The following is a 19,818-nucleotide window of genomic DNA, read 5'->3' as shown; positions in this document are numbered from 1 at the left end:
TCACAAATTGTGACAGTGAGGGGATCAGTCATAATCATGATGGCTGACATTGTCATAAGTTAGAAGAACTAAGGGACAAGAGTTTATGTTCATGAAATCATAATTATGATAATATGTTTTCATAATTACAATGGTTTAAGCTTCCAATCAACCATCACAATTGCAATGTGGATGCGACAGTTGTGTTGTAGAAGTGACATTCATTTGTAAGGACTAGCCATCATAATTGCAAGATTGTTGTGATAGGTGTACTATGCAAGTGATGACTAGCCGTTGGAATGTGTCATCATAATTGTGATGGCTAGTCAAATTATTTTTATAAAATATTTCTTTTAACACCTTGGATGCTTCTTCTATGAAAGAGGCTTCAAGCTTTGGTTTTCATATGCAAATAGAAGTAAATCAAGTGAAGAGCTCTGAGAGTGACATGGAGCTATGTCTCATAGTTCTCTTTCCAGAAGGGGCTAGGTGGCATGGAAAAATGTGATAAGAAGCCTTCCAATAAATTTAGACTACAAACTAGTTTGGGAGAAGATTTTCTATGTGAACTTGCAAATGATAGACTTGCAAAAGGTTTGGGAGACATACTAGGGATGTGAGGCATGTTGAAGTCTTACCGTAGGTTTTCCTCAACAAGAGATGTTGTTGATTTAACTAGTCATCACAATCTTTTTCCAAGTATAAGATTAGCATCCCTACATGAAATAGAAATATCATAGGGATTCAAAATGGGGAAGACTTACACAATAGAAGGAAAGCCTATAGAGTGCTGAGAAATGGAGAACCTTGTGAATAGGGATAAGGAATCTATAGATTTTTACAATACTCTTTTTCATTCACTCCAATAAATAAAATATTGAAGTGTAGAAATACATACCATACAATGCACAATGGGATTATCTTTCCTCAAACTCTAGTGATCACTCAAAAATTCCATCAAATGCTAGGGGAAGGGATATCCATAAGAGAATGATTATTTAGATTCATTGACCCCTACAATTGGAATATTATTTGTCAGAACTATCACAAATTCCCTAGACATAGACTCCAACTTGTTTGCAAAGAGAGGTCAAGAGCATATTAATGGTTGTTTTCCTATTGAGGAGGAAATCTTGATTGAGGAGGAGAATATGGATTATCATACTGCAACATGAATACAACTTGAAAAGGACTTAGCTCATTGACTAAGAAAAACATTCTTAGTACCAAGAATACTCTAACAGATCCAACAAAACATAATTCACCCATACATCATTAACTAAGAAAAACATTCTGAATACCAAGAATATTGTGACAGATCAGAAAAACATAATTCACCCATAGCTACTCCTGCAAATAGAAGTTTGTTTAAAAGTATTGTCACCAGCTCCATAGAAAAAGACTAGATCTATTAAAAAAAAAAAAGATTTGGTGAGCCCCAAATTCAATTATATAAGTCTTAGAGGATAGACTTATATAAAGGAAAATCTAAGTGAATTAAAAAAAAGATATGGTTTATTAGTAAAAAAGAAGGATTCAAAAACAATCAATGTAAGAACTGGTAGTAGCTTTGCAAGCCAGATTTCACCAAGGATAAGTTGGAAACCAAGCAACATATTACACAATGTGAAATCATTTATTCTATTAGTTTAGAAAAAATAGGAAAAAGCACAATATTTTACCTTTTCTTTTCAATTTCTTGTATTGGAAAGTGATCTCTTATATAGGATATATGTTGTTTTTTTTTTTTTTGAGTGAATACGTGATGTTGGAAAGTGGGGGACCTTGTGGCTAGCCTATGAAATGCTCAAAGTTATCTATGAAGATTTTAGGAATTTTCCCCTTTATACCTCCAGTTCTCTTCATATTGTAAGTCCAGAGGAAGTTAATATTTTGGGATATCTAAGCATCCTATACTAGCCATTAATACTCATTCTCATGAAGTATCTCTTCATTGTTATTAGAGTAGATGATCATGAGAAGGTAAGAAATATATTGTTGAACATATTGATATCTTCTATATGTAGGTATCCACTGAAATTATAATTTATCTCTTTTTATAATGATTTTTGTTGTAATAATTTACTTTGTTTTGTTTAGGAGGAATATTTTCTCTATATTCATTGATATGTCGACATGTCAATATGGGACAAAATGGTGTCATGCAATTCCCACAAATTTCTTTGGATCCTATTTTGACATATTTTGGAAAACAAAATAATCTAATAAATGTTAACAACAAGGTAAAGGAAGTTATTGAGAAGAGTGCACTAGCACAAAGAATTTTGCTTAGTTTTATGATGATTGGCACTTGCATGGTGATTGGTGATGGAGTGCTTACTCTTGCAATTTTAGGTCTAGTTATAAATTGAGTATTTTTTTACATATGAGCCCTCTTAATTCGTCAATAATGCTATAGAGGGTTCGAGAAGGGCTCTAATTGTTGGCTAATTTTGTTTATTTTTGCAAACATTGAGCAATGATGTCTACTATCAAAGGAGTTTAGTCAGAGAACTCTAAATTGATCAATGGTGAGACATAAAAAAATGACTTTATTTCATGATTCTTAGCATAATTTGACAATCCCAAAATATATTTATCTCAATATTAACTTGTTTGGAGTGAAATAAGACTGATTATTGAAAACTATATTTTATGCAGGTTTTGTAATCCTTGTTCTACTCTTCCTTGTTCAAAGATTTGGTATAGGTAAATTGATTTCTTTTTCCTCTCTTGTAGTAGTTGTATGGTTGTTACCAATGCCATTATTGGTATATATAATGTTATTAAATACTACCCAGGAGTATTTAAGACAATCAACCCTTACTATATTGTTCATTTCTTTCAAAATAATGAGAAACATGGATGGATGTTTCCTGGAGGAACACTCTTAGCTCCAATGGGTTTGTGAAAACTAAAATATATCCATGTATTGAATATATATTGTACAAATTCGGATCAAGCAATCTTATAAGTTTCTTATCAAGGTTTTTAGAAATATTGAGTATGTTCATACTAAGTACATTCATACTAGAAAATTTAAAATAGGTAAAAAAGAGAAATACATATAAGGAGTGTTTTATTCTTAAGTATAGGTTTATAAAAGAAAAATAGGTGTAAGGAACATGAATGGGTACTAGAGGTACTGAAGATTTAAAAAAACTTACAAGAATTTTTTTTAAAGTTCAAAATACTTCTTTACCACCCCATATGTCATATATTTCATAGAATCACAAAGGTGATTAAAACAAGCTTCTCATGTTTATATTTAAAATAGGTTCTAAGGCTGTGTTTGTAAACTTGGGCCACTTCAACAAGGGTTGCATCCAAGTTCAACTATTTTTTAAAGACTAAACTATTACGATTTCATTTTCTTATTCGGTTTGCATTTTGCTGATAGAATTGGGATTTTACATCGCAGATTACTTTCAATTTTCTAGTCTATCCTTCCTTGACCCTGACATACTTAGGGAAAGAAGCTTAATCAAGCATAAAGAGGACATAGGAGATAAATTCTATAGCTCATTACCAAAAAATAATGGAGTGTGTTAGGCAATGTTTTTTGTTGCTACATTGGCAAACATTTTTACCTATCAAACATTGATTTCGGCTACCTACTCAATTATAAACTAATTACTAAAAATACTATTACTATACAAGAAAAACCATTATTAAAATGTACATTTTTTTCTATTCAAAGTTACAATATGTTTGATTGATTGTGTTACCTACTTTTAAAATATCACTAATACATCTTGGAAGCATTGATTGTTGCATCATGTCAAGAGTCACTCTAATATGAGAGGGTAGAACTGCTATGGGAGGCATGTCCTAAATGGTTTGTTAGTAGATATTTGTTCCTCAAATACCATTAGGAACATGAGGGAAAATTACATGCATGAGACATTAGAATGTAAGTAATGTTGTACTTTATGAATATGGAGTTGATTTAAAATGTGCATAGTATGTACCACCTCATCCATGATAGTGGTTTTGTTTGTATCTAAGTGATTCAAATTGTAATCAATAAGAAGCTCTTCATCTCCACAATTTATTTTTACCACACATACAAATACACAATTTCCCTCGCATCTCTCAAAAATGCAAATGGGTCACTTTTGAGTTGATGCAGGTCATGTACTATTTATAAAAACTGCAATATTTCATGATGCTTTTGGCATTCCATCAATGTATATAGTTATTTGGTACTTTGTTCACTAAATTTTTGTCATATATAATTTTCCATGTGTGCATACCTACACATACTTTTTTTTATATCTAACAATTTGCATCCAACTACTATAATCATAGCAAGGTTCAACATACTCCATCAATTCAACAACCTTTTTGTAAGAGACCTCTATGCCATCCATGGAAAATAGGATCAAACCATGTAGTGAGGATGGTGTTATCTGATATATCCCCTCTCCAACACAAAAAATAGTGTTTATTGGAGGGAGTTCATTGGGGACTCATTGTCTTTGCAGATGTTTGTACCTAAAGGGCACATTGAAGTTGCATTCACTCTCATCATCATAAGAACATGACCCCCTTTAGGAAAAAATTTCATGTTCTTATTGAATTTCTTTATGATATTTTAACCTTGAGTCGATCTCCTTGATCTAGACATACTAAATGTCTCATTTTCTTCTTCCATTCCTACATTTTCCTCACTCGAGGAAGACAAATCTAAAAAATACCTATTCATTGGTACCTCCACTCCACAAAATAAGAGAGATAGGTGGCAATGAGAGAGATGTTTTGTAAATGGTAAAAGATATTAATCTCTACGAGGTGTACTAACTTATACCTAATGATCCATGAGGTTGTGTGGGATTCTTATGAAAGGGATTTGGGTTTTTGCATATATAAATCAATTATCTTATTTTAGCTAAAAAAATCATGATACATATACTCAAAATTACATAGAATATTAGCATCAAATATGAATTATAAATATTAAAAGGGACATGACAAGTTAATCAAATTAATCATTGATCTATTAAGAACTCAATATTGAATAGCATAGGCCTTGATGATCTAAATCATTTTGTCAATTTAGAGGACAATACCAAAAGGAAGAAGTAATGATATTCTAAACACATAATAAACAATATCAAGAAACCAATTTGTTCATAAAATAAAATTTCATCCAATTGTGGACAATCTCGTAAGTGAGATGTATGCTTGTAAATCAATCAAGTTTGGACAAACTCATGGAGAAGTTGTGTGTTTGAGCTCATAAAAGTTGGGCTATCCCATGAATGAGATGTATGCCCATGAACCTTATAGGAGTTGGGAAATCCCATGGCTAAGATGTCTGCCCATGAACTTTGTATTGATATGAATTCACAACCTCGAGAAATGAGTTGTCTCTACATATCATTCTACCTTGTTGAATTTGACTTTAGCCTCTTTATACATCTTCATGGAAGTTGAAAGATCACTTTATCTACATCTTCATCAGAAATTGAATGGACAATTCCAAATTGAAAAGTCAATAGAATTAATTAAAGACAAGAATTAATTAAGATATATGATTTAATATAATATGCTAATTTAATTCTAATCACTGGATCACATAACTATATATTTCATTCTTTTCATTGATAATCAAACCCCCTTTAATGTTAGATAATCGAATTCCCCACCCCGCCCCCGCCCACCCCCCCCCCCCCCCCCCCGCCCCGCCCCCCCATCATTGATATTATTCTTCATCCATCTTGTCATTAGGATCATCATCATCATCATCTTTATCTTCTTCTTCATCATCATCATTATCATCATCGCAATCATCATCCTCATCATCATCATGATCAATGTCAACATCATTTGCATGAGGAGCATCATCGACTAACTCTCAGTTGTGATCCACATCTTCCTCTTCCTTAGTATCATTTTTCTTCCATTGTGTTACACTTTATCAACCTTCTTCTTAGAATATGTCTAACAAAAATGACCAAACCAGTCTATGTGGAACCTCTGAGTAAAATACCTACTCACATTGGCTTGGAGGAACATAGGGCTCAACCCCAACTAGCTCAAACAACCTTGTATTTATCATTGGAAATCTATTCTCATGATCAATAATAATTTTATCAGAATCATTTTGATTGAGTCATAGTTTGTACCATTTGATGATGAAGAGAACTAATTTGAAGGAATTAAAGTCATAGTCACGTATATCAATCAAAATTCCATAGTATTGATTTTGAGATTCTCGAGGATGTAAGTCATTTCTAGATGAAATATTGGTCACCTAGAAGACTACACTTATCCCAAAATCACAAATTCTCTTCATTTTATCAAAATTTTAGATGTGAAATTTATAACCATTGCATAACATAGCATTGTGGTGTTTCACAAAAAATAATGTCAAAGATATATAAATTATTACATCACAAGTTCAAAAACATACGATTGATTAAAAAACTTATAAGTACCTAGAGATCAACCATATGCTAAATCTATTTCCTTTTGTGTAACATTGGGATCTCAATTACAATGAGCTTATATAACCAATGAAGAAATAGATTCCTATTTCAATCTATGACCAAAATGTTAACATTGTTCAATCTATACCGTCATCCAATCTTGATTGTTTGCAATAAATAAATGTATTGAATCCCACTCTTTAGAAACTGTACAAAAGTAAATAGATGACTTACAATAGATTTATTTTGAAGATTAATAATTAATTAACTATAATAGCATTTGATAATTTATTACCTTTTACTTTCCTAAATCTATCATTCCCCACCAGGTACTCCCCTTCAAAAAATTTAATGGAGTCAAGGTCCCAAATGCAGTCTATATGGGTCTTTGTTGCAAGATTAGGAAGATATTGAGTAACATACACCATCATCTAGTATACCATATATCCCTCAACCATAGAACCCCTCAAAATTTTCTTTTTGTCAAACCAAACCTTTGAAAAATTTGAAGTGTCTCTCAACCATCTACATTGACCTAAGTTGTACAGGTCCACACAATTATATCTCCTCAACTTGGTGTATGAGGTAGTGTTCTTATGTATTAAAAAGAGTTTAAGGTAAACACTTTTGCATTTCACACATTAGTAGACAATTTTTTTCTTCCAATATTTTATATCTTCTCTATGGATTTCTTTCAATGCCAATCACCTTCAAGGGATTCAAGACACAAAAACATATAAATATGAAACTTTACAGCATATCACTTGTTTGATATATTGAACAAATATCACTTCTTACCTCATGTATTTTCCAAGATCATATATCACTTATTTGATTTTATTGTTGAAGTTGTCTAGGAGTGAAAGGGATAGCGCATATTGCAACAATTGTCAATTGATTATTTCATTCTCTTCTAACATAATACAATGAAAATCAAATGTAGTTTCATAAATATACTGTAAATACAAAAGATTGTGACTTACCTTGATGAAGGTATGTCAATCATGTGTTTTCATCCGTGGCCCAATTTCATTTTTCTTTGACATGATATTGCTTATATTCACAACAAATCATGTAGGAAATAAAATTCTTTTGTATGACTTCTTTTATGGAATTACTTTGTTGCTCCATTACTAGCCAAGGAAGGACACTTGCATTAATCCCATCTCCATTTCTATTTGATTCAATGATATTTTTCATTGCATGATTGGAATCATGAATGTCACTACAAGTTTTGGCAAGTTTTTTTTGGTCATGCCTTCCATCTAATATTTTTCATAGTGTCCCAATTAAATTTTTTTCCAATATTCATAGTATCAAGAAAATGCACAATTGAAGCTGCTCATAGTAGGGCAACCTACTAAATTCTCTAGGAGAACATTTTAGTCCCTTTGGAAGGTGGTCAATGCTGCCTTGATGACTTTCACCATCATCAATTGTATAATTAGCCAACAAATAACAATCAAAATATATAATTTCCAAACATAAATCATTAGGTGGAGTGATACTACCTCAAATTCTATTATTTTCCAACTACCATAGGTAAGGTGTCATTCTTCATGGCTTTGATGTAGTCTCTTTTTTCCTATTGAAAAGATGTTTTTCAACACTTTGATACTTATGATTTTTGTGGAGGAAGTTCCTATACTCAATAAATACCTTCTTTCTTAAACTTTTGGAATGATGAGATTTCATTTTGGAACACACATTGGACATGCAAATTTTCCCTTTGCTTGAAGACCCACAAGATAATGATAGAATTGGATTAATTATATTAATTTTTGGAATTAGTATTATCACGTACAACTAGATTTCAACATAACACACCACAAAATATGTTAACATTGGGGCATCATTAATTGTCCACAAAAGCATTGCATGCAATTTTAAATTTTTTTTGTTCAATTGGTCTAGAGATATCATACATAGTGAAACCATTCTCTAACACCAACACCTCATTAATAAGAGGTGAAATATATACATTCATATCATTTACTTGGTACTTACCTAGTTGAATGAACAACATCAGATAATTATTGTGGTAAGTTCACTCAAGACTTATAATTACATGCAGATAACAATAAAATAATAACATACCTTAAACAATCATTTCCAACATAATGTGTTCCCTCTTTATTAACATCCATGAAGGTTATTGTTGATAAAAAAAGAGGCCACACTAAGTAAATAGATCTCATTTCTCCAAATGGATTGACACCATCAGTTGCCAGAGAAAGCTTGAGATTTTGAGGTTCTTCTTTAAAGTGTGGCCACTTTTCCTCTATGTTCATGAATGCTAAACTATCTTTAGGCATTCAAATAATATCATCTTGAATTCTATTGCATGCATGGTAATCCATAAATTGTGCCAAGTTACTACACTTGAATAAATAATTAAGATGTGGAATAATGGGGATGTAACGAAGAACCTTGCAAGACACCTTTTTTGTCACTTGATCAACTTGATATCTGCTCATATGGCATTTGGGGCATTCTGTTGCATTTGTTTATTCTTTATGATACATAACATGATCTTTTGGACAATCACTCAATTTCAATATGTTTCATAGTGACACATAATTCTTAGTACAAGAGAGGGAGAACATTTGATGGTGGTAACAAAAAGTAACCTATCAATCTACAACAAAAAAAATAAATTTTTAGTATAAACAATCTTAATGGGACATGTTTCACCTTTTATAGACTATAATGACATATATGACAAAACTTAGCATACAAGACATTGTTATGTTGGATAAACCATTCATAACCTTCAAATTCACAAACAACAATACAATAGAGAGAAGAGTTGATTGAGATCCTTTGTAAAGGATCATGTTTTCCTTCTCAAGTAGAGGTATATCATTGACAGCCTCTATTTCATCCTCATAATAATCATCATCATCATCACCAGCAACAACAACAACACCAGTACCAAATGTGTCATGGATCAATGCATTCATACCATCAAATGTGTTTTCTAGTGCATGATTGTCATCTTCCATAGGGTCATGATCTTCTCCTTCAATACTCACACCTCCATGTTCCTCCATGTTCCTTCGAGATGTGTTGGTCCATATCATGTATTATCCTGGGGAGATCAACCTATATAAATATAATGATAATCAAATTCCCCCTTCAATATGATAATCAAACCCCCATTCCATGCTTCATATGTATATTAGTTGTGAAAATGATATAACAAAATACTTACCAATGGATGATAATCAAAACCCCCTTCAATGTGACCTTTCTCCCTACAATGTCTCTTAGTTGTTTTGATTTTGATTCTTCTTGTCTTTAAGCTGTTACAACTCTTTCAAGGACACTATAATTTTTCATTGCCTTCTCTTTGAAAGTTAGATAACAATTTAGTGATTGTCTCCCTATTTTGATCAAATTCCCTTGTATTATTTGACATGATCCTTCTTCATAGGAATATCTTATTCTTTTACCCTTATTGAATTGGTTGTACTTGTTAGATCTATCATTGATAATCATTTCAACATACACATTTACATTAGAGAGAAAAAATTGAAAACAAATTGGTCATGGTGTTCCTAATGTTTATATCCGCACATATGGTTTTGAAAGAAAAAATTTGGTGTACTTAATTTTTATATTTGCAAAAAGATTGGACATATTGTACTTAATGTTTATAGTTGCACTTATGGTTTTGAAAGAAAAATTTGTGTAATTAATGTTTATATTTGAAAAAATATTGGACATGTTGTGGGTATGTGTAGGATCATGGTGTGCCAAAAAGTGGCGATGTGAAAAAAGTGGAGTTTGAAAACATCTAATAACATTTCAAAATTTGCTCAAACTTTTTCCACCCATCTTGATACCGAGGAAAAAAATGTTTGGGCCAATTTTTTTTGGGGATTTGATACATTATCTGGTACCTAATATCATATTGGGTATCCAATATGAAATTGGATACTTGAAACCTATGACATAGAATTTTAAAAAAAGCCTAAGAACGATTTTTGGCATTTTGATTTTGGGTTTGTTTGTTTGTTTGAGTTGCTCCATTTTGAGTATCGGATAAAGGAATAGATATCGGATATAGGTAATGTTTTTTTTCTATTTTTTATGATTTGAATGAATTTTACTATAAAGTAGTTATTTTAAATTGAATTTGTTTAAAAATTAGGTTCTTTTAAAATAGAAATTGTTGAAATTTAGTTTTTTTAATAGAAATTGTGTTTTGCAATTTAATAGGTATGGATGACCCAAATGATGATCCTAAGCGAAGGAATAATGTTCCTCATAACTCTCCACCAAATGATCTTGTACCCCCTCAAAATGGTCCATCAAACGATCCGCTACCCCCTTAAAATCCTCGAATTGAAGATTTGATATTTGAAAATCTTGTTGAACTAAGGGTTTTACAAACCACAAAAAACAATATTCCTGCATTGACTCCCATGTTTTTCACATTAAACACCATAGTCGATAATATTCAAACACTTACCAATGAAAAAAATGTTGTTCTTCATTGGTGTGAGAAAATGCATGCCATGTTTTATGATGGTTTGGACTATGATGAGGTTGCAGCCTTAAATATAACTAAAGATTATATAGTTAACCTTTTTGCAGATCCAAAAATTACAAAACCAATAGAATGCACAAAGCCAAAATTATCAATTAAATGGTCCACAAATAAGGGTATGTGTGCAAACTTTTGGGATCATTTGTGGATGGTTTTTGACAAATCTCCACACAACAATTTAGAGGTATCATTCTGTTTCATTAAAAATTTGTATGTCAAATTTGTGTTGGACCTCAAGGTGAACTACTGGAGCATGAGGCTAGCATGGGTGTAGGAGGAGGAGCTCCTTAGGATAGACCCTTTTCCCAATGGAAGAATGGTGGAACTTTTTCCCCCTACTAATGTCTCTTCCCTTCCTCCAGTACAACATCTTGATATCATTGTAAAGGCTAGCTCTTAGACTATTGGAGTCATCCATATATTGAGTAGCCTATTGATATCCTAGGCTAGGTCAGTGTTGCCTCCTTATGTTGATAATTTTGGCATGAGTTTATCATCGACGAGCTCATCACATGTTCTTTTGCCCCATACTTGCATAACATGCAAGAATATTTTTCTAGGTCCCATAGGCAATCTTTGTGAGTATCGATTTGTATTTGAGGAGGATACACCAGACACATGTATAGAGACTACATACCCTAAAATGAGAGAGGAATGACACGGTGAGGCATGGGATCCTACTATTTCAATATGTGTATACATTTTTTTGTTATGACATATGTGATTTAAAGTTAATCTTAATAATAGAATAATTTTAAGCAATACTGACTTATACATGTATGTGATCTTCATTCATGTTTAGTTGATGACTAAGGAGGCATTGAGACAAGTTGATGATGTCACACTCTCGGCTATTTCATTTGGCTTTGAGACATCTACAGTACATTATGTTGTGTTCTCATTATATTTCTATTTGATATTGGAGCATATATGATTTATAATCTTTATTTTCTCTTATAGCTATTGTAAGGAAGAAAAGGTGCATGAAATTGCTTCCTACACTAATCTTTGAGAGGATGATTATGAAAATTAAACTAGATATTGTAGAGATCTCAAGAAATGCATAATAAAGCATAATCAAAATGACAATGAACACATAACACAATGATTACCATGGTGAAAACCTTCTAGGAAAAAAACCCCACCCTCCAAAACCTGCACAATATATTATCAAACCAAAATGATTACAATACACTTGCAATGCAAGTTCTTACAGGAGTGCATCGCCACAACTTGAACTTAGAGAGACTTCTTCTAGTACCCAGTCTTCCAAACTGAACTCAATTACACAAACACCTCCCCAAGCCCTCCTTTTATAGTGATTTTACAACTTGGAAACCACTTTTGGTTTTACAAAACCATCAAAAAGACTACCATGGCACATGCTACTCATTTTTGACATTTACTTTTCCAAGATGGAAAAAATAACCAAGTTAAAATAGTAATCCTATCCATTATTTTGTCTTTAGTTTAGACCCCCATAAAAGTCATAAAATACGATAACTATGCTCTAAAAATGGCCCTCCTATATTCTACTACAGACAAGGAACCTTTTGGTATTTTATACACTCTTTTCCAAGATATAAACAAGTGGAAAATTTCCACAAACAAATTCTAGAATTTTCTAGAAAAGGATTGCAAGGTTGAGACACATGTTCTCAACATTCTCCCACTTGTCGAACACCTTGCAAGAGTTAGGGGATCCAAAATATCATGGACTTAATTGCTAGGGGATGAGAGGCCCATAGACTCTGAACACCATCTAAACTTCTATGTGCTCATGGGCTTAGTTAATGCATCAACAACATTCACCAAAGTTGAGCTACCTTCTCCAACTTCACTTTGCCATCCTCAACCATATCTCTCACAAAAATATGTTGTACATCAATGTGCTTGGTCCTGGCATGAAAATTTAGGTTCTTCGATAGGCAAATTGCACTCTGACTATCACTATAAATTGTCACTACACCCTGTTTGAACTCTATATCTTAACACAATCTTTTTAGCTAGATGGATTCCTTGTAGGCATGAGTAGCTACCATATACTCTACCTTAGTAGTGGACAAAGTTATGATAGCCTATCGCTTGCTTATCCAATTGATTGCACCACCAAATAATGTAAACACATATGCATTGGTGGATCTTCTACTATCAACATCATCAGCCTAGTCTAAATCCATATAGCCTTAGATATCTAAATGAATTCTTGTTTCCTATTCCATGTAAACATATCAAGTACTATGAGGTACCCCACAAGTATCTAAAAACTCTTTTTATTGCATCCCAATGTGCTCTTCCTAGATTAGACATATAATAGGAAAGTACTCCCACTACTTGGGCAATGTCTGGTCTTGTACAGAACATAGCATACATCAAACTTCCAACAACACTTTGATATGGTACTTGACTCATCTCTTACATCTCCAATGGGGATGTGGGACACTATGAACTAGAAACCATTGTTCCCATTGTAACAATAACACTCGATGATCTTGAAACCTTCATATTGAACCTTTTTAGAATAGTACCAACATACTAGCTCTAGACTATCCAAAGATTTCTATTTTTTATTTCTCTTATAATCTCCATTCCCAAAATGTACCTAGCTGCACCAAGACCTTTCATTTCAAACTTTATCGAGAGCTGAGATTTTAACTCTGTAATCAAACATTTTCCTTTGCCAATAAACAACATGTTAACAACATACAAGGCAATAACTAGGAAACCATCACCATCAAATTTGAAATATATATAGTGATCAAATTTAGATTGCACAAATCCCAAACTCAAAACATATGTATCAAACTTCTAGGACCACATCCTAGGAATCTATTTTAAATCATACAAGGATTTCTTCAATTTACAGACCAAATGACTTTTACCTTTTACCACATAGTGATCTAGTTGTGACATGTAAATTTCTTCATCCAAATATCCATGAAAGAAAGTAGTTTTCACATCCATTTTCTCAATCTATAGATCATAAGCTACTTCAATTCAACTTTCTCTGGTGTAGTAGTTAGTTGAATCACATCTTTATTTTCTTCTAATTGTTCTAGCTACATTGTAATAGAAGAAGGCTTAGCTTCTCTAAAAATAACACTTCTTGAATAAAATACCTTTTGTTTAATAGGATTCCAAAGCTTGTATCCTTTCAAACCATAGTTGTATCCAATGAAAATACATTTAACAACTTTGTTATCTAGTTTTGTCCACTTCTCCTTTGGCACATGAGCATATGCTTCACAACCAAACACTCTTAGATGTCTAAGTAAAGGCTTGTGGCCCGACCATGCTTCCATTGGCATCTTATCAACAAGAACTGATGTAGAAGACCTATTTATTAGGTAGCAAGTAGTGGCTACAACTATGGCCCATAACTTTTGTTCTAGTCCAACACCACTCAACATACTCCTAGCCTTTTCCATGAGGGTCCTATTCATTCTTTGTACAACTCCATTCTACTATGGAGAATATAGAGTTGTCTTCCCTCTTTTAATACCACAATCTCTACAAAATGTGTCAAAATCATTACAGCAAAATTCACCACAATTATTAGTTCTCGAAAATTTTATTTTCTTTCTAGTCTACAATTCAACCATTGCTTTAAATTCTTTGAAGTGACTAAAAAATTTAGCTTTACTCCTAAGGAAATAAACTCATGTTCTTCTAAAGAAATCATCAATGAAAGAAACATAATAAACTAATTTACCAATAGATAGAGCATCAACTAGACCAAATACATCCAAATGGATGAGATCCAAAATACATGAGGACTTATGAGAACTTGAGAAAAATTGAATGTAGTTTTGTTTACCATAGATACAATGCTCACAAAAATCAAACTCAAGATTGCATTAATTCAACCCATAAACAAGGATCTTATTTTTCAAGGTTTTTAGACCCTTCTTACCTATGTGGCTAATTCTCTAGTTCCATAACATGGTCTTCTCTATAGGAAAATTTGATTTGGTAGACAAAGCACCCTTGGGTACCCAAAAACTATGACCATCTATTGAAAGAGAAACCCTCTCCTTTTCCAACCGAGTAGTCTTTTTTACAATCTTATCAAAAGTACTATTGAACTCAATTGTGCATGCATCAAGCTGGTACAATGTACCCAATCTACTTCCTCTTGCTATTATCATAACACCTCTCACCATTTTTACACCTACTTCAGAAAGCTGTACATGCACACTTGCATCTATTAGCTTACTAATATATAACAAATTCCTTGCTAGTCCTAGGATATGCAAGACAACATCAAATCTTCTAATTCTACCATCAAAAAATTTCACATGAATACTTCCACAACCAACAATATCAAGAACTAAGTTATCACCCAAATACACCTTAGCACCATCAAAATTGTCATACTTACTAAACCAGTTTCTATTAGTAGTCATGTGGAAAGATGCACCTAAGTCTATTAACCATGAATTTTCACCTGCACAAGTGGCCAAGGCTGCGATGAAAGCATCTCCATATTCCTTTTTAGGCTCAGAATTAGAATCTTGCTTCTTCTTCTTCTTTTTCTTCTCCTCTTTGTAGTCCTTTCAGAAGTGTCTAGGTTTGCCACAATTCTAGTAGATTGCCTTGGACTTACCAAGAGATTTTGATGTCCCCTTATTCTTGGACTTAGAATGGCCATGCTACTTTTCATTCTTGCCTCTTTCTTTTTGTCTTCCTCAAACACTCAAAGGCTCTTTGGCATTCAGGGAGGCTTTCCTTCTCATCTCCTTAGAAAGTAGAGAACCAACAACATCCTACATCTTCAAGATGATTGAATTTCTCCCTATGGCCATAATAAGGTTGTCCCATGAGTCTGGTAATGAACATAGCAAGATTTGACACCTTTCTTCTTCATCCATTAGCACCCCAACAGAGGTCAACTAAGTCACCAACATATTAAAGCTTTCTAGATGCTCATAAATTTGTCCACCTTCTTCCATTCTCAAGGAATATAACTTCTTCCTCAAGAAAATCTTATTTACAAGTTATTTATCTTGATAGATCTCACTTAGCTTCTTCTAAAGCTTCTTCATAGTAGATTCTTCATGGACAATAATCAAAATTGAGTCTATAAGACACAATCTAATGAGAACTTTAGCTTCTTTACTTGAAACATCATATTATGTGGCTAAAGTTAGATCTGCAAGCCTCGGCTTCTTCTCATTAATCACAACCCATAGATCCTAATCATTCAATAGATCTTCCATCTTTAGCTTCCACATCTCAAATTTTATGCTAGAAAACTTTTCAAGATCAATTCTCCCTGACATGCTTGCCATCTTTTCAAACCTACAACACAAAAATGAAATACTTTGCACAAGTTCCCACTCAAACCTTGTACCCAACAAATAGAACCAAAACTAGCCAGACTCTGATACCACTTGTAAGGAATCAAAGGTGTGTGAAATTGCACCCTATGCTAATCTTTGAGAGGATGATTATGAAAATTCAAATAACTATTACAAAGATCTCAAAAAATCCATAATAAAGCATAATCAAAATGACAATGGATGCATAACACAATGGTTACCATGCAGAAACCCTTCCAAGTGAAAACCCCACCCTCAAAAACCCACACAATGTATTAAAAAACCAAGATGATTACAATACACTTGCAATGCAAGTTCTTACAGGAGTGCATCACAACAACTTGGACTTGAAGAGACTTCTTCTATGACCCAATCTTGCAAACTAAACTAAAATACACAAACATCTCCCCAAGCCCTCCTTTTAAAGCAATTTTGCAACTTTGAAACCACTTGTGGTTTAACAAAACCATGGAAAAAACTACCATGCCACATGTTACCCATTCTTGACATTTACATTTCCAAGATGGAAATAACAACCAAGTGAAAATAGTAATCCCATCCATAATTTTGTGTCTTAGTTTAGACACCCATAAAATTCATAAAACAAGGTAACTATCCTCTAAAAATGGCCCTCCTATATTCTACTATGGATAGGGCACCTTTTGGAATTTTATGTACTCTTTTCTGACATAAAAGAAAGTTTAAAACTTCCACAAACAAATTCTAGAATTTTCTAAAAAATGATTGCAAGGTTGAGATGCATGTTCTCAATAGGTATCACCTGTAAGTGGGGGGCAGAGTATGGGGAGTGAGGCACAACCCATTGACAAGGGAAAGGTAATTAGGTTCTTTTAGAGTGACTAAATATTGATGCATTCTTGTAAAATATTTGTGGTAATGAAATTTAAATACATTCTATATTGCATAGGGTATCACTATAGGTGATGAGTCCAAGCAGATTTGGTATTATGGACCCTCTAGTGTTTCCATTCACAGTGAGAGTCCCATCATAAGTATAAGCATCATTTATTTTTTATTTTCCTTATTTTCATCAAAAAATTTAAAACTGTTTTTTGTGATATTAACAACTAGGCTTTTGTATCTCATAGTGAACAACTAGTACACAAGAGGTTGGACATCAGAGTTTTGTATTTTTTCTCACACAACCATTATATCTAGAGGAAGAGTCAATAGAGGTAAGTTATAGTTTGAATTATTGATTATATGTTATACATTTACTATGGTATGGATTATAATGTTATAGTTTAAGTTGTAGATTGATCTGAAAAACATACTTGAACATACATAGGCCACAACCAACCAGGTTACAGCATCATGACATGTGAGAGGACTCTTGACCAATGCAGGAGATCAACAAGAGAGGTATTTATGATGAAATTTTAATACTATAAATCTTCATTAAAAAAATTATCATTATGCATTTGTGTAATTCAATGTTAGATACATAGAATCATATAAATTTAGAAGTCCAACTTTGGGTTTTCCTTTTTTGTTTATGTAGGAGGCATTCAATCCACCTAGTGCAGTAAAGAGGCAACATTTTGATCATCTACCAGTAGCATAGGATAGAATATTTGTCACACAATGTGCCATGAGACATTTTGAGATGCAATATGCCATATTGTATATAGAAACATTGATATTATACACATTTCAGTGGTGTGATCAACCACATTTTGTATGTAGATCTTTGTTTTTCAATATATATTTGTGTAATTTATCTATGGATAAATGAATTTTGATATATATTTATGTAATTTGTATCTACATACATGTATTTTGATATATATTTTTGTCATTTATGTGCACAATGATATAGATATTAATTTAGTATAGTATTGTTCAATTTATCATGGATCATGTGTATTGTTCATGTTTATGGAAAATCATTCATTTTGATCATGTTTTTTTATATTCAATTAAAATGTAATAATTTGTGAAGAAAATTTTTACAACCTTTATTATCAAATATTGATGCAATTTTTAATTTGAAATTATATCATATATGTTTAATTTAAAATTATCTCTACAATCCCTTAAGATGTCACTATGGTTCACCCACCCAAACACACTTAGAGCAACTTCGAGACTCTTTGGTATAGGGTGGCTATGAATGTTGGAGGATCTCCATAGTTGGAAAAATGGTGTCACTATAGTTCACCCACCCATTTGGAGATAATGCCACTAATGATTTCATGCCAAGATTAGTGATTTCAAAGTTACATAGTGATGCACCAATGAACTGAGGCATACTGCAAGTTTTGGCAACGAGTGAGGTTGCTATGCCAAATAAAAATAGAATGTAATCTCTCAAAAATGAGATAGGTTATTATAGGACTCAACATGACCATCCTATAGCATTCTATGTTTCATCGATATTCCCCACGGGCTCTAGATTATGACCCTTAAAACATCAACTTCCAAACGTACTTAGAGCACCTTGGAGATTCTTTGGTATGGCATGGCAATGATTGTTGGAGACTCTTCATAGTCTAAAAAGGGTGTCACTAGGGTTTGAACACCCATATGGAGTTAATGGTGCTGATGATTTGATGCCAAGATCAGTGGTTTCAGAGTTATGCAGTGATGCACCTATGAACTGAGGCACATTACAAGTTTTGGCATTGACCAAGATCATCATGTTGAATCCAAATAGAATGTGATCTCTAATAAATGAGATAGTTTATTATAGGCCTTGACATGAATATCTTGTAGCATTTGACATTTCACTGATAGCCCCCATGAGCTTAAGGTTATGACCCTCAGAAGATCAATCTCCAAACACATTTAGAGGACCTTGGAGACTCTTTGGTACAAAGTGACCATGAATGATGGAGGCTCACAAAAGCTAGAATAAGGGTGTCACTAGGGCTCACCTACCCATCTGAAGTAATGGTTCTAATAATTTGATGCCAAGATCAATGGTTTCAATGTTATACAATGATGCACCTATGAATTGAGGCACACTGCAAGTTTTGGCATTGAGTGAGATCATTATGTTAAATCCAAATCAAATGTGATCTCTCAAAAATGGGATAGGTTATTTTAGGTCTTGGCATGACCATCCTATATCATTCAACATTTCACCAATAGCCCCTAAGAGCTCTAAGTTATGACCCTTAGAAGATCAACCTACAAATGCACTTAGAGAAACTTGGAGACTCTTTAGTATGGGGTGGCCATGAATGATGGAGTCTCTTCATGGCTAGAAAAAAGGTGTCATTATAGTTCACCTTCCCATCTAGAGCTAATGGCACTAAAAATTTGATGTCAAGATTAGCGGTTTCAAAGTTACACAGTGATGCACCTATGAACTGAGGCACACTACAAGTTTTGGCATCGAGCGACATCATTCTGCCAAATCCAAATGTAATATGGTCCCTAAAAAATGAGATAGGTTATTGTAGGTCTTGGAATGATTATCCTATAGCATTAAATGCTTCACTAATAGCCCCAATGAGCTCTAAGCTACAACCCTCAAAATATCAACCTCCAAACACACTTAGAG

This window comes from Cupressus sempervirens, chromosome 10, assembly GCF_028749045.1.
Source record: "Cupressus sempervirens isolate cs-2001-9-10 chromosome 10, ASM2874904v1, whole genome shotgun sequence".
In the NCBI taxonomy this organism is placed as follows: Eukaryota; Viridiplantae; Streptophyta; class Pinopsida; order Cupressales; family Cupressaceae; genus Cupressus; species Cupressus sempervirens.
This window is presented reverse-complemented; position numbering follows the sequence as displayed.